Below are 14,930 nucleotides of genomic sequence, written 5' to 3'. Positions count from 1 at the left end.
TCTCCTCTAATCCAAAGGCTTTATCGATCAGCTTCTGTTGTTCGTTCAGATGGCGGCGTTGTAACTCCAACTCTAAACGAGCGCGTTCCATTTGTTGCCTTTCGACAAGTTCACTTAGGCAAACAGAAAACACTGACGCTGAACTGGAACGACTCGATGCACTTTGCAGCGAAATAACGTCATCGTTCTGTTGGACAGAACAGTCGCCACACGTGAAGGGTTTACCTGCTACACTCTCGTTTACACCAGCGCACGAAAAGTGCTTCCAAACGTCGCAGTGGTCACATTGGACCATATCCTCTGAACAATCCGGTCGTTGACAGGCTGTACAGCTGGATTCTTCGCCATCTCGTTGGTTGGCTCCAACTTTGCTCTGTTTACCATCCATGCCACGAATTTTGAAGATTGTTCTGGCGATGTGTAGGGTGAAGTTAAGGCTAAGCCGGGTTTGAAAGCTTTATTGTGCTTCAACTAAAATAATATTTAAGGGTAAGTACATTCTTATTTTAGATTGATTATGGTTCACTTACAATTCGGTGGCCCTATTTCGTATTGGCTCACCCTACGAATCTATTCTACGGCTCCCTTGTGATATGGGACCTACGGACATATATTCGTTATATTGTTATAACTTGTTATTATATTTATCAGTTAATTTTCTATTTCTTACTTTTTCCTTTTCAGGTGGACTAACGGACCAGTGGACGGACTGACTCAAACACACTGTACCGGCTGGATCGGATTCTACATAATAAGATATACATATTACATTCCATCAACTGTTCCAGTTTCTAGACGCTGAACTAACCTCAAATTTGTACTTGTGATGTCTGACTAACGAGCGCCCTTGTCTTACGAGCCAAATTCCCGTCCCCGTCCACTACTGACCACTACCGTTCGATAATCAAACTTTAGCAAAATAATTTAATTCTAGGAAAAGATAAATCTCAACACCTTCGGTTTTAACACGAGTTCAACACAAGTTCTTCGACTATGTATCACGACTGTTTTCTAGACTCTGCCGGAAACACCTTTGACAGCTTATCCCAGATGTCACTGGAACCGCTTCGACGCTTTGACAGGTGAACGCGGCGCTTTTAAAATAGATGACAGGGTTGCCAGATTGTCCTCTTCTGCGCCAACAAGTCTCTTATCTGGCAACAGTGGTGAGAATGAAGTGGTTGCATTGCTAGTGCGAAATTGAACAAAAATTAACGTTGTTATATGCTGTGTAGTTGCTCAAATCAATCGGTTTCATGAAAATAAACCTATAACGCAATAGCGACGTTGTTATCCGTTGTAACTGGTGCAACCGGTACTAAAAAAACAGCATAATTTGTTCACCTTTGATCCACCTTACTGCGGAGCAGTGTTGCCTGAAACCTATACCCCTATAAATCTGTCGATGAGTCAAGTAAGCCTTCGCAGCAAAACTGGCGGTATGTCGAAATCTGACACTAGCAAAGATGTGTCGAACAATGAACTGGCGGGCTTGATTGCTGCACAGGGGAAAACAATGTAGGAGCAGATAAACAGATTGGGTAATAGGGGGAGGGTCCGTAGAGTAGTTGTCTACACGTCTGACTCTGAATCAGATGGTCATGGGTTCGATTCCCACCCCCTCCACACCAACCCCAAATATTGGGATAAAAGTCTACACGACTATAAAAGAAAGCCAAGTCTACGGACGTAAAAATAAAAATAATTATAAGTCGCTTTGTGACACATCGACAAAAATGCCGATAAAGAAGAATGCCATGATTGTAAACTCCACGGAGTATAAATAGAAATAGGTTGGACATATGGCCTGCGATGCCAGTCCAGTTAGGTTGGGTGTGTGCGTAAAAGAATAGCACCACCCAAAACAGAACGAAGAAGAAGAAGAAGACTGGGTAATGAATTGCGAGGAGAAATCAACAAAGAGATGGATGGTATTCGAGAAGATCTAGCTGAAGTAAACAGAACGCTCACACAAGTAAAGCTGGATGTATCCGACAACACCGATGCAATCGCAAGATCTTTACTATGCAATGACTTAATTATCAGCAATGTTCCGTACATGATAAATGAAAATCTACAACAGTATTTCAAACTATGGTGCAATGTTTTGGGTTATGGTGAGTCAACCGTGCCATTCGTAGATCTACGTCGTTTGTCAAGATCATCGCTACGTGAAGGATCGAACTGCTTCATTGTTGTTCAATTCGCAATTACAAATCAACGCAATGATTTTTTTGCGAAATATTCACGATCCAGATCTTTATCATTGGCACAAATTGGATTCAAATCAGGAAACAGGATCTATATCAACGAGAATCTAATACCATCCGTTAGGAAACTGAAGTCTAAAGCCGTCGAATTGAAGAAGCAAGGAATACTATAAAGTGTCTTCTGCCGAGGAGGTATCGTCCATGCCAAGTCACCGAATTCGGAACAAGATCATCAAATCGGAGGAGGTTTTACTACGCATTGTTCAACGTAATTAAACCTTTCCTTCTTGATCTTCTTTATATCCTTCCATTCCATCCTGAATTATCCTTGATTCCTTCCTGAAGGTCATGCTGGTTTGCTGTTATGCTGCTCATTGTTGCTGTTGCTGCTGCTGTTTGTTTTATTGCGCAGATTCCGCCTTATTAGACTCCTGCGCGAAAATTATTTGCGTGCATATTTTTCCCGTGTCACACACACAAATGAATTGACACTGTTTATTGTTTATTTGAGTAAACAAAAACATGTGTGTTTGATAAATAACAACAACAAAAAACAATTACGAAGATAGTTTGAATGTATTGGTGTGCACGCTAAAAATTTGAAGCAAAACGAAGTTGCGCCAGAGTCTAATAATTGATGCAACGGGCAATACTGCTGAGATTATATTTATAAGTGCCGTAAGATAAATTGATTGATAATACTGTAACGTTAGTTTGTTCGTGATCATTAACGTAATAATTGTAGTTTCAATGTTTAAATTGTTTCAAATCAATTGTAGGGTTAAAATGCTCAATCAACATGCTTCTTTGACTTCCACCGTTTACCTTATTATAGATTATGGCTAGTTCAAATAGCAATAATGTCTCTACAAATATGAGTATTCCTGGCATTGTGATTAAATCAGCATTGGTTGATGGAAACCTTTCTGCTAGCTAATATTGCAATAACTTCAAAACTGGACATCATGTGTGTATGTGAGTCGTGGCTAAATGATACCGTACCTAATGACATACTATCGATTGAGAACTATATGATGCTGAGAAACGATCGTGTTGGTAGATTGGGTGGAGGAATTCTTGTATATCTGAAAAGTAATTTGAAATTCAAAATTCTGGACATGTCAGGATCTGAATTTCAAGGACCACAAACGGAGTATATTTTGTTGGAGATAAAAGTTCATGATGAGACAGTTCTTTTTGGATTTTTCTATAATCCACCACAAATTGACTGCACGTAACCCTGCACGAGAAACTTTCGTCTCTAAGCAACAAATATAATGATATTCTGTTGGTGGGAGATTTTAATACAAATTTACTAGACATCCACTCAGAAAAGCGCATTCGGTTTCAACGATTTCTTGATAATCTCTCTTTTGAAAATATTGGTAGAGAACCGACTCACAGGCACGGTGCCTTACAAATCGACCTCATGATCACAAATCGCCGAGATAAAATTTTAATGTTTAATCAAGTGAGTGTTCCCTTTATGTCGAATCATGACTTAATATTTGTGTCATATGATATAAATTATAGTCATACGCCCAAACAAATTACCTATCGTGACCATTGGCGTAACTAATGGAAAATTCTAGGGGGGCTAACTTTTTCTTAAATTTTTCTACTTTTTCACTCAAAACAATTAAGTTATCGTTTTCGCTCAATGCTCAAAACAACTAATATATATTGTTCGCAAGTTGGCCGACCAAATAAACATTAACATACAACACATCCATTGACGACTTGAACATTATAAATTATGGTCCACGACACTCAGCCTATAAAAAATAGAAATGTCGTGAGAAAATCATAGGAGCCTTAGAAAAGCAAAATGATTCTGTGGATTTTTATAATCCATCCAACAGCATTCCAAGTTCTTTCTCATTTAAATTTCAATTACCGTGGCGCATCAAAATCCGTACATTTAAGCACCTTAGTATATGAAAAAGTCACTAGAAATTAGAAATCGAATGCAAATGAAATGTTTGTCATTGACACAGGAGCATGAAGGCTTCTACTTTTGAAATGTTTCACATTTACACATTAAAAACTACGAAAAACATGATAAAATAATGAATTAAATTAACTACTCCTGAATCGAAATCCGTCCACCGTGGACGGACTTCGAATCAAAGGATCAAAATCCGTACAGCTATTTTTTAGCTAAATATTTAATTTAAAGCAGACTAATTGACTAAACTACCACTGAAAATTATGCAATACGTACCTTGAGAAGCGATCCCTTCGATTTGTATTCCGTTTATCTTATGTGTTGAAGCGCAATTAGCAATTAAAACACAGTTGCTTTTGATGTTATTGCTTTACCCGAAAAAAAATGACGGTAGAAACTCCGCGTTTGGTGGGTGGCGATGTGTTTTTTATTTTTGTTGTTTTAATTTCAAAGCCTATTTTCCCGTGGTGTGTTACGGTGTAAGATCTACCACGGTCACATTGTCAGCTACAGGCAAATCCTGGCCCAACGAATACCTTCCCCAATATCCAACTCCGTAGTACTTATGAGGGTGTCGCTGAGTCGGGGGCCTCTCGTTAAGTAAGTACTACATCAACACTTCCCTCCCCTCCCAAGTTACGGTGAAGATGGGCGTGGCCAGGAGTAGTAATCCTCATGCTTTTGTGATTTTTATTCTAGATTGAAATCAAGGACAACACCCACCTTGATTTCTGATAGCAATCTGAATAAGGATTTCAAAAGAAAAACATGAGTATCACTAGTGTCCAATCTACGAAGTACACCGTAACTATGCTATGCTATGCTATGCTTTTAATTTCAAAGCCTATTTTCCGTTTTATTGCCCTAAAAGCTTACTGTCAAGTATCTGAGCAGCATAAGATAAATTATTTCTGAATAAATTACCTTTAACCCCCTTTAATTTATTGATATCTCATGAAGTGGACGGATTTGAACGATCGCGCGATTTGCCGAAATTTTGTGTTTTGCATTGCGCGGCCGGTAATAAAGTTAATTAGTTCAGTGCGTGTTGGCTCTTGTTTCGGACGGCAGTACGATCGCGCGATTTGCTGAAATTTTGTGTTTTTGCATATAGTTCGCGCGGCCGAGTGAGTAAACATTTGGTGCGTGATCGGACGTGTTTCAGGTAGGAATTAGAGCATTCGTAAAATCCGAGTTTTTGGTTCTGATTATAATGTTCGGTGAATAAGTGTGCGTGTTTTGTATATAATGCGAAACATTTGTAAAATCCAGGTTACTTTGTCCTCCTTTGGACGGTTCGTAAGTAAATTGATGAATATATTTTATTAGTTTTTCAGCATATACTGTTATTGACAAACGCTCTATATTGTCGAATAGAGCTCCTTATTATTCACCTTACCCACTAACACAAATTTTCCTTCCCGAGACATCTATGAAGGTAGTATGGGTTCCCTGCATCTTCACTAGTAGATGTTGAACTAACATTCCTTCCCTTCCTTCCGTGATTGTAAGGACGTGGCCAGGTATACAACTGCTACTGTATAGGAAAAGGTACTAATCCCAAGTACCAATTTGCGACAATATACAGTAGATTGTTCAATTCTCGCTTAGCTTTTCAAAAGGACCTAAGTGTAGCATTTTTTGATGAATTAATTTTAATACTGCAATCAATAACTTTCATATTGTTCTGTTGATTGCGCTATTCAAATTGATTCATGAAAGAAATGTTGCTTGGGTCCTTTTGAAGAGTTAAGCGGGGATTGAGCATTGTATAGCCACCCACGATTTGTACAATCACATATGCTATGCTATGCTATGCTATGCTATCTCATGAAGTGGACGGATTTCGGTGCTGTACGGATTTCGGTCTCACACGGTACCTCTCTTCAAAATCTGAGGGATTTGCCAAAACTTTGTCAAAAATAAAGAAGCCTAGCTTGTTTACTGAAAATAAACACTTTACCAGACAAATCTAAAATGCCTGATTTCGATACATGCATATGAAACGTTGTTTCATTTTTTTTCCTGTAGCCTTATAGGTCTATTTCACAAAGCGTGAGATTATAATTGTTTTCCACAAAACTTCAATAAAACTAGAAAATTTCAAAATATTGCTCATTTGCTGAGAAAGGATTTGTTTGAAATTCTTCAGTCACCTAAGCATGCTGAATTCTCCAAGCCAAATAGATTATCATACGTTGATATAATTTAAAAAGATTGCCAAATCGGCAAAAACCCAGAGGTGAACCAGCCAAGAGCTGAAAGCCTCTTTAATAAAAAAGAAAAAAAACGGCAAAGGCTTAGTTTCATGTTCTTGAAAAATAATCATGTTCAGACAAATACAAAAAAAATCTGATGATGATCACAATCCTATCACAACCTGTAAAATTTTTTAACTACACAGTAAACAATATATTATGTATCTGATTCTTTTATAAATTTCTAACAGAATATGTTATCTTTGTGACAAAATTGTAACATAATTTGAAAAAAAATTGTTTAAAGTAGTGTTATTTTTTATATAAATTAAGATATTTTAACAACATCCTGACTCAAGTTTCTAACAAATTTTGTGGAAGAAATTTGATATAATTTTGATATGGCCTTTATCATGAGGTATAGCCCCCGAATCAGTTCTATATGGTAACAGATTCCGAAAAACGTCTCTCATGGTAAGCTACCTTTAGAGAGTATACAGACATGATAAGTGAAAGATTTTGTCATTCTCCTTTGGATTCAAACCCTGTGGTGCAAAAAAATATTGGTTTGGCGTGAATTTGTAAATCGAAATTCAAAAACCTGATAAACTGATTCACAGATTTGAAAAGAGAGAAGATGAATAAAATTCGATTATCTGTAGTTAAGCTCAGACAGCTAGATATGTGCAACACTTATGCAAAGTAGCAAAAATTCTAGGGGGGGCTATTTGGATCCTAGGTGGGGCTATAGCCCCCCCTAGCCCCCCTGTAGTTACGCCAATGATCGTGACTATAATTGTCTAAATCCAGCAAGTGTGATTGCGTTATATAACATGATTGATTGGAATAGCTTTTACGAAATTGAAAATCCTAATAGTTTGGTTGAGTTTTTCTCTACGCGAATCCAAGATATATACGAAAGCTGCTTTCCAATTAAAGCTTTTCAAAGGCCAGTTAGGTTCAAACCTTGGCTCAATTCTGAAATTTCAAAAGAAATCATAGATCGCGATCTAGCATTTCAGACTTGGAAGCTAAGCCATCATGAAACTGATCATATTATTTATAAAAGGTTTAGGAATAAAGTAAATTATTTAAACCAAAAGGCGAAGGAAAACTATATTCAAACTAAGTTTGCGCACCTTACGTCCTCCAAGGATCTATGGAAACAATTCGACCAGATGGGACTTAGGAAAAAACAGGATGATGCAACTTCTGTCTTTAGTCCAGATCAAGTCAACGAACACTTTTCAAATGCATTTTTACAAAACACAAGACACAAGATCTCAATAATAGCACAATATTAACGGAAACATTTGAATTCAGTTCAGTAGAAGAACATCATATTATAAATGCTATTCATGATATTAAATCAAATGCTCTAGGTTTGGATGGTGTACCCATTAGGTTTATTAATTTAATTTTACCGCTGTATTAGCCCTATCGAATACATATTTAATCAGATTTTTAAGAAAAGCATCTATCCTACTAAGTGGAAAATATCAAAAATTATTCCTATTAGAAAATTTTTTAAACAATCTTCGCTTGATAATCATAGGCCAATAAGTATTTTAAGCGCATTATCTAAAGCTTTTGAACGGTGATAGGTCATTTGGCATAAAGTCGTTTGGCATAACGCCGTTTGGCATAAGGCCGTTTGGCATAAAGGTCGTTTGGCATAATGTCGTTTGGCATAATGGTCATTTGGCATAATAGTTGTGTAATCATCAATTTCGAAACTTATGCATAATATGTTCAATTATTTATAATGATTGTCCCTTTAACATTATAAAAGAGATGTTCTAAATTGATTTTTTCGACTCAAAGTTCAGATTCTATCAAATCACTGCTTGAAGGTACTTTATTTAGACTTATTATTATCTGTCTATTTCACTTAAAATCTTTTTACCTCTGCAAGATCGTCGTTGACTAAAACAAACTACAATATACGGAAAGTCAAATAGCAAAATTGTAAGTGCAATAAAAAGCAAATGAAGTTATTTCTGCATGACATATATTCATCTCTTTAAAAGCATACTTTGTCGTTCATAAGTCTAAAAAGTATAAGCTTCTTTTTTTCAAGTAATGCATTTTTCATGCATAACACAAGGGAGAATGTGTATGGTTTCTATTCTCAATATATGCAATATTCAGTTCTAGGAAAGGGAAGATATAGCTCCTTCTTCCAAAGAATCCATTTTCTTGGCGAAGGGAGATTTTATTCATTTGTCCAATTAAGGCATTTGCTCGGTTTAAGGCAAAGAGGGATATGATCCCTTCTTTCAAAGGATGCATCTTCCCGACAGTTACATCAGAGAAGATATGGTTCCATTTTTTAAAGGATACATTTGCCCGGTAAATGGCGAAATATGATATGCTTCCTTCTTCCAAGGCCGGGCATTTGCTCGGTTTAATGCGGGGGAAGATATCCCTCCACCCCTGTACCCCTGTACCCTGAATGCCATTACCCCGGATGGGACAGTACCCCGAGATCCATTACCCCGAAAGCCCATTAGCCCGAATACATTTCGAATCTGTAGTTTTCTACTATTACTATTTTTAACACCCACAGATACCGATGAATCGTAAAATGACAATCTTTGAAAATAATTTGTTTAGAATAAAAGTATATACTACTTAGAGTTACTCAGATAAACGCAATAAAGCTTATGTTTAATAAACATTTTTGACTTAAATTATCATTCTACGCCATTATCATCTGGAAAAGTTCTATTCTACGAAACGGTGTAAGTGAAGAGAATATGGCATGATAACACCTTCTTTCTATTAACATAGGTGTACAGTGGAAAAAATACCTTCTTTAAATGAACGGTAACGGTTTATGGCAATCACAGGAGGTAATGCCTTCTTGAAATGAACGCATTTACCCAGTATAAGGCAAACATAGGAGATAATGCCTTCTTTAGATGAATGCATTTGTTCATTACAAGGCAGAAAGAGGAAGTAATGCCTTTTTCAAATGAACGCATTTGCCCGGTTTAAGGCGAACGGAGATGATAATGCCTTCTTTTAATGAACGCATTTGTCCAATATAAGGCAAACAGAGGATGATGGTTTAAGGCGAACACAGGTGATAATGCCTTCTGTAGATGAACGTATTTGCCCGATGCAAGGCGAACAGAGTTGATAATGCTTTCTTTTAATGAACGCATTTGCCCGGTATATGGCGAACATAGAAGATAGCACCTTCTTTAAATAAATGCGTTGGCACGGTTTAAGGCGAACAGAGTTGATAATGCCTTCTTTAGCATAACAGATTTGCCGGATATAAGGCGAACAGAGTTGGTAATACCTTCTTTTAATACGCATTTGTCGGTTTAATGTGTACAGAGATGATAATGCCTTGTTTAGATGAATGCATTTGCCCGATATAAGGCCAACAGAGATAACACCTCTTTTAAATGATTGCGCTTGCAAGGTATAACGAAATTATTGGAGGAACACGCATATTCGAAGAATAGAAGAGATTTTCTCATTCTAGGGTCTTGTCGTCATGCCCTTCTTATCACAGTAAGGTTTATCTCCGGCAAATTTCAGAAGCAACTTTTTATACCCCTTTACTCTGTTTAAATACATGTTTGCGAGCCGGCTCAAGCCCAGTCGACGTGGGCTGAAATTTTCTCGTAATTCTCACCTCAGCTTAAACAATCTTCGAAGGTAGCACATGATATGTAATGGGAGTTTTGGACCAAGAACTAATCGTTCTATACTGTTTACAAACAGTTCGAGTTCGATGAAACGAATCGCGAGTCCAACACGGTGAACCTTGTAAAAGGATAAAAAAGTAACTAAGGATCCACGATAAAAATTCTCGTAAACATTGTGTAATTTACTCAACTGGAGTCGCCTGCTATTGAATAATCGTAAAACAAGTAATAATCATTCACATGAATTATAAATAAATTTCTATTGATTAATTTTTTTTTTCACTGAAATACACTATTAACTTGAAATCAGGACTACTGGCTCATTCGGAGTAGTGACCCACTCGGGGTGATGGGTGATGACATTCATTCGGGTAATGACGTTCGTGGTAGTGGTCTTTGAGGTAATGGCGTTATGGGTAATGGATATATGGGAAATTTCATAGAGTCGAAATGGTTCCTTCTTTCAATTCAAGAATTTGCTTGGCTTAAGACACGGGAAGATATTTCCCTTCTTTCAAAAGGTGCATTTTCCCGGCAGACGGCAAAAGACGATATGATTTCTTCCTTTAATTCAGGCATTTGCTCGGCTTGAGGAAACGGAAATAATTATCCCTTCTTTTAAAGGGGGCATTTGCCCAGCAGAAGCCAAAGAGAATATGATTCCTTTCAATTCAAGAATTTGATACGCTCAGTTCAATGCAAGGGGAAATATGATCCTTTCTTAGAAACCGTTTGCTCATAAAAGGGAGAAATGGGCAAGTTTTCTTGCTTGCCCTTACATGAAAGACAAAACAAGCCACAAATGTCAATTCAATCAAAGTTAATTGCCTATTTCCGGGGATTAAACCACCCGACTTGGACGTTAATTTACAATGTTATGAAAACTCATATGTGAATATGTACGTTATGTGGAAGATATTGATTTGGAAAATGTATTGGAGGTAACCACTTTCCCTTCGATGGGACTCGAACCCATGACCCTACAGTATTTATTTTTTTAAATTTAATTTAATACTGATCTATCTTGCTGGTAGGTGCGTCAACATTTCAAATGGTCCCGTTTTGACAGATTCTTTATTCTTAACTTGTCACGTCGTACAATTTCGTTCCCAATTATTGTGTTTTGCCCATATTAAGGAAACCACGTAACTTAATGGCTCAACAAATCTTACTTATCCATTACACAACTCAAATAACAATTATGCCAAATGACCTTATGCCAAACGACCATTATGCCAAACGGCCTTATGCCAAACGGCCATTATGCCAAATGACTTTATGCCAAACGACATTATGCCAAACGGCATTATGCCAAATGACTTTATGCCAAACGGGGTACAATCCTTTTGAACGGGTAGCTAAAAATCAAATTAGTAGTTTTATAGCAAGAAATAATTTACTTTCTCCATACCAATCCGGTTACCGTCGTGGACAAAGCGTTAAAACAGCTATGCTAAAAGTGTGTGATGATGTTGGAATGATTCTCGACAAAGGTGGTAATGTTATATTGATATTATTAGACTTTTCTAAGGCATTTGATACAATTAGCCATGTTACCTTGTGCCGGAAGCTAGAACGAGAGTTTGGCTTTTGCCGTGATGCGTGTCAGTTAAGGTCATAGTTGGAAGAGTACCACGATGGCAGTCAATATGGCACCGGACCTTCCACGGGTCAACCCCACACATCCCGCACTCCTCTCCCACCAACATTCGAATGCATCGAACATCATCGAACAAAAGTTTAATATTCAGATTACTAACCTGTTCGCAGTATATTTATGTACTTTCCGTGATAATTAACATGTTTCTTCAAAGAATCCTATGCATTTCGGCTCGAAATATAGCATAAACCAGCAGTTTCGTGCCAATTTAACAGCCGTCCGCGGTTTGGTGGGTTTATCATATTGAAAAAATCAATTTTTTACACACTTCTCCGCACATGAGCAGCCCGAAATGTTGATGGAATGCAAACTGAACTTCACTTTTTGGATTAAGTCACTTGTTTGAAGCGAAAACTTAAATATAAACTGCAATTTTTGCCCGAAGAAAACGATTAAAAACTGATCGCGGAGCGTATGTAAACACCGGTACCACGATAGCAGCAAACTTATAAACAGGGTGGTTCAAAACTGATTTTGCTCCGCCATGATCAGTCGATTATGTTTCCTATTTTGGGTGTCGTTCGCTGGTTTCGGTCGGTTTGAATAGGGGCGTACCTTGCACAGGTCGTTTCAGGTTTGTAGGGTAGTTGATATGGCGAGGTTGAATTTTACATTATACTGATTGTGGCACTCCGTGATTGGGCGCTGGCGAGGGGAAGACCATATGACTGGATGAAATTCAAGAGCTTTATCTCCTTAGACAATGCATATTGAATGGACGTTCCAATAGTTGGGAATCGATTCTAATCGAGGTTGCAAATCTTTAGCATAATAATATAGCCCCAAATACAATGTCGGCGGAACAGAAACGGAAACGGCAAATTTGACAGTTAGCCCATATATTTTCTGTCAAATTTGCCGTTTCCTTTCCGGTGACATTGTGTAATTCAATAGCCAGATTTTTTCTGTGATATCTATCGCATCAGGAGCAGATACTTCATACGAAAAGTGTGACATGGGGGTAAGCGGAGTATAAAATGCTATTTCAACGGATCTTTCCTAAGGTGCGTTCAGTGAAGTCTCTGGAATGTTGCTTTCAGCTATGTGGGTTCTCTTTTCGCCAACGTTTGGAGGGGAGGCGCTGTAGCTAGTGTAATGAAAGGTTTAGTTTCCCATAATAGTTTTCATACAAACTTGAACCGGCTTGTACTCAATCAGTTTTTGTTCAAATCGGCTTTTGGAGGACAGTCGGAGCATGGGACGGAATCAAGTGAGCGTGGTGGAGCTGGGTCGTTTTTTGAACCACCCTACTAATATTCTTTGTTTTTTCATAAATACGACACCAATACTACTACAGAATATGACAGTTTGTATTGTACCAATACTTTCAAAGCTTTGTTTTGGTACTCAACCCACCTTCACCTTAATACGATCATATTTGTCTAATCGTTACCAAACTGTCTTTTGCGGTGATCGTTTCTCCTCAATGCTCCCCATTAGTTCCGGTGTTCCGCAAGTATCCGTTTTAGGACCTTTATTATTCTCGCTTTATATAAATGATTTACCTCGTAAACTAAGAAATTATTGTATGGTGCATCTTTTCGCCGATGATGTGCAAATCTATTTTGATTGTACGCATCTTGACCAAAGCGAAATTGAAGCCTTGGTCATTGGCGTAACTACAGGGGGGCTAGGGGGGGCTATAGCCCCACCTAGAATCAAGTTAGCCCCCCCTAGAATTCCTACGACTTTGCATGAGTATGGCACATATCTAGCGCTCTGATCATATCTGGGCGTAACTGCAAATAATGAATTCTTATCATCTCTCTCTACAGTGCTTATCACCTATGCATTGACATTTGTGCTGCCCAAATAAGAAATGAGAGATAGGACGGGCATGGTTACAGTCATTTTGGGACTCTGTCGAGATAAATGTTGGAGTTGTATTTTCATGCTGATTCAATGCTGATTGAATAAATAATACATAGAAGTACAAACCAATGAAAAAGACAATTGTTTAACTTGAGCAGGAGACACAGGATGCCTAGGTTACCGACAAATTTCTAACAAATCTTCACTTTTATTTATCAGCAAATCATCAACTCTTCATAATTTTTATGGTTACATTGCGTTGCATTGCATTGCGAGTATTTTTTTAAAGTACTTATGACCTCTAGCTTTCCAACATAACCCCTAAAGATGCATGGCATTTCTGAAAGGATTGTCAAGAGAAACCTTTCGATATTGTGATAGCTAAGTACAACGTATCGTATGTTTGTAATAGCAGTAATTTTGAAGGCATTTCTTTCTGCAGATTTCTCTGATAAAGTATTCAAGCGATGTTGCTGCTATTTCCCAAAAACTTTGAATTTCCAATTATCTTGATAATCCGAAAAAATGCATAATCCTTGAAATCCGAAAAAAGCTCGGTAAACCCTGAAGTTTCAAGGAGGGGTAACTAAAATTTAAAAAGACAGGAACACCGTCTTCGACCATGACCATGACAGACTGAGCATTTAACACTTAGCATGAGACAACGGACAGGACACATAACACCTAGGACCAGTGGAGAATTTTTCGATCACCGAAAGTTTCCTCCTTACCGGGAGGAATCGAACCCATACTCCCTAGCACATGCGTCTAGACGATTGACGTCGCTAACAGCCATGAAGCCCCGAAAGTCTGATTTATCTAAAGCTCTTTAGTTTTTTACGTATCAAAGTTTTTGGGAATCCCACGACATTTCTAGATTTTTATGTCAGAGCTGTTCAAGTCGTCACTGGATGTATTGAAATAGCTGTTTAGTAGGCCAACTTGCGCACAGTTGAACAAAAACAATAACTTTTTTTGTGTTTGACTGTAAGAATAGGAAAAAATTAGCCCCCCCTAGCATTTTTCCTTAGTTACGCCAATGCTTGGTATATAACTGCCTTTTAGAAATATCAAGATGGGCAAAGCATAACTCACTGGTTCTAAATAACACATAATTCTACATAACACGAAGCAGAAATATGATAAGCGAACCCAATATTTTCCTAGATAATGATAAAAAAGAATTTTCTGATAGTGTGCTGAGCTTAGGAGTTACTATTCAGCGCAATTTTGAATGGGATTCGTTCATACTGAAACAATGTGGAAAAATATATGCATCATTACGTACACTTAAAATCAAAGCAGATTGTCTCAATCCTCAAATCAAGCTTATGCTTTTCAAAACTCTTATCTATCCACACCTTTTGTTTTGTGATTTTGTCATTACTCAAGCTTCAGCTATCGTACTCAATCGACTTAAAGTAGCGTTGAATTGTT

This window comes from Armigeres subalbatus, chromosome 3, assembly GCF_024139115.2.
Source record: "Armigeres subalbatus isolate Guangzhou_Male chromosome 3, GZ_Asu_2, whole genome shotgun sequence".
Taxonomy (NCBI): domain Eukaryota; kingdom Metazoa; phylum Arthropoda; class Insecta; order Diptera; family Culicidae; genus Armigeres; species Armigeres subalbatus.
The sequence above is the reverse complement of the archived record's forward strand: the minus strand, read 5'-3'. Positions refer to the sequence as shown.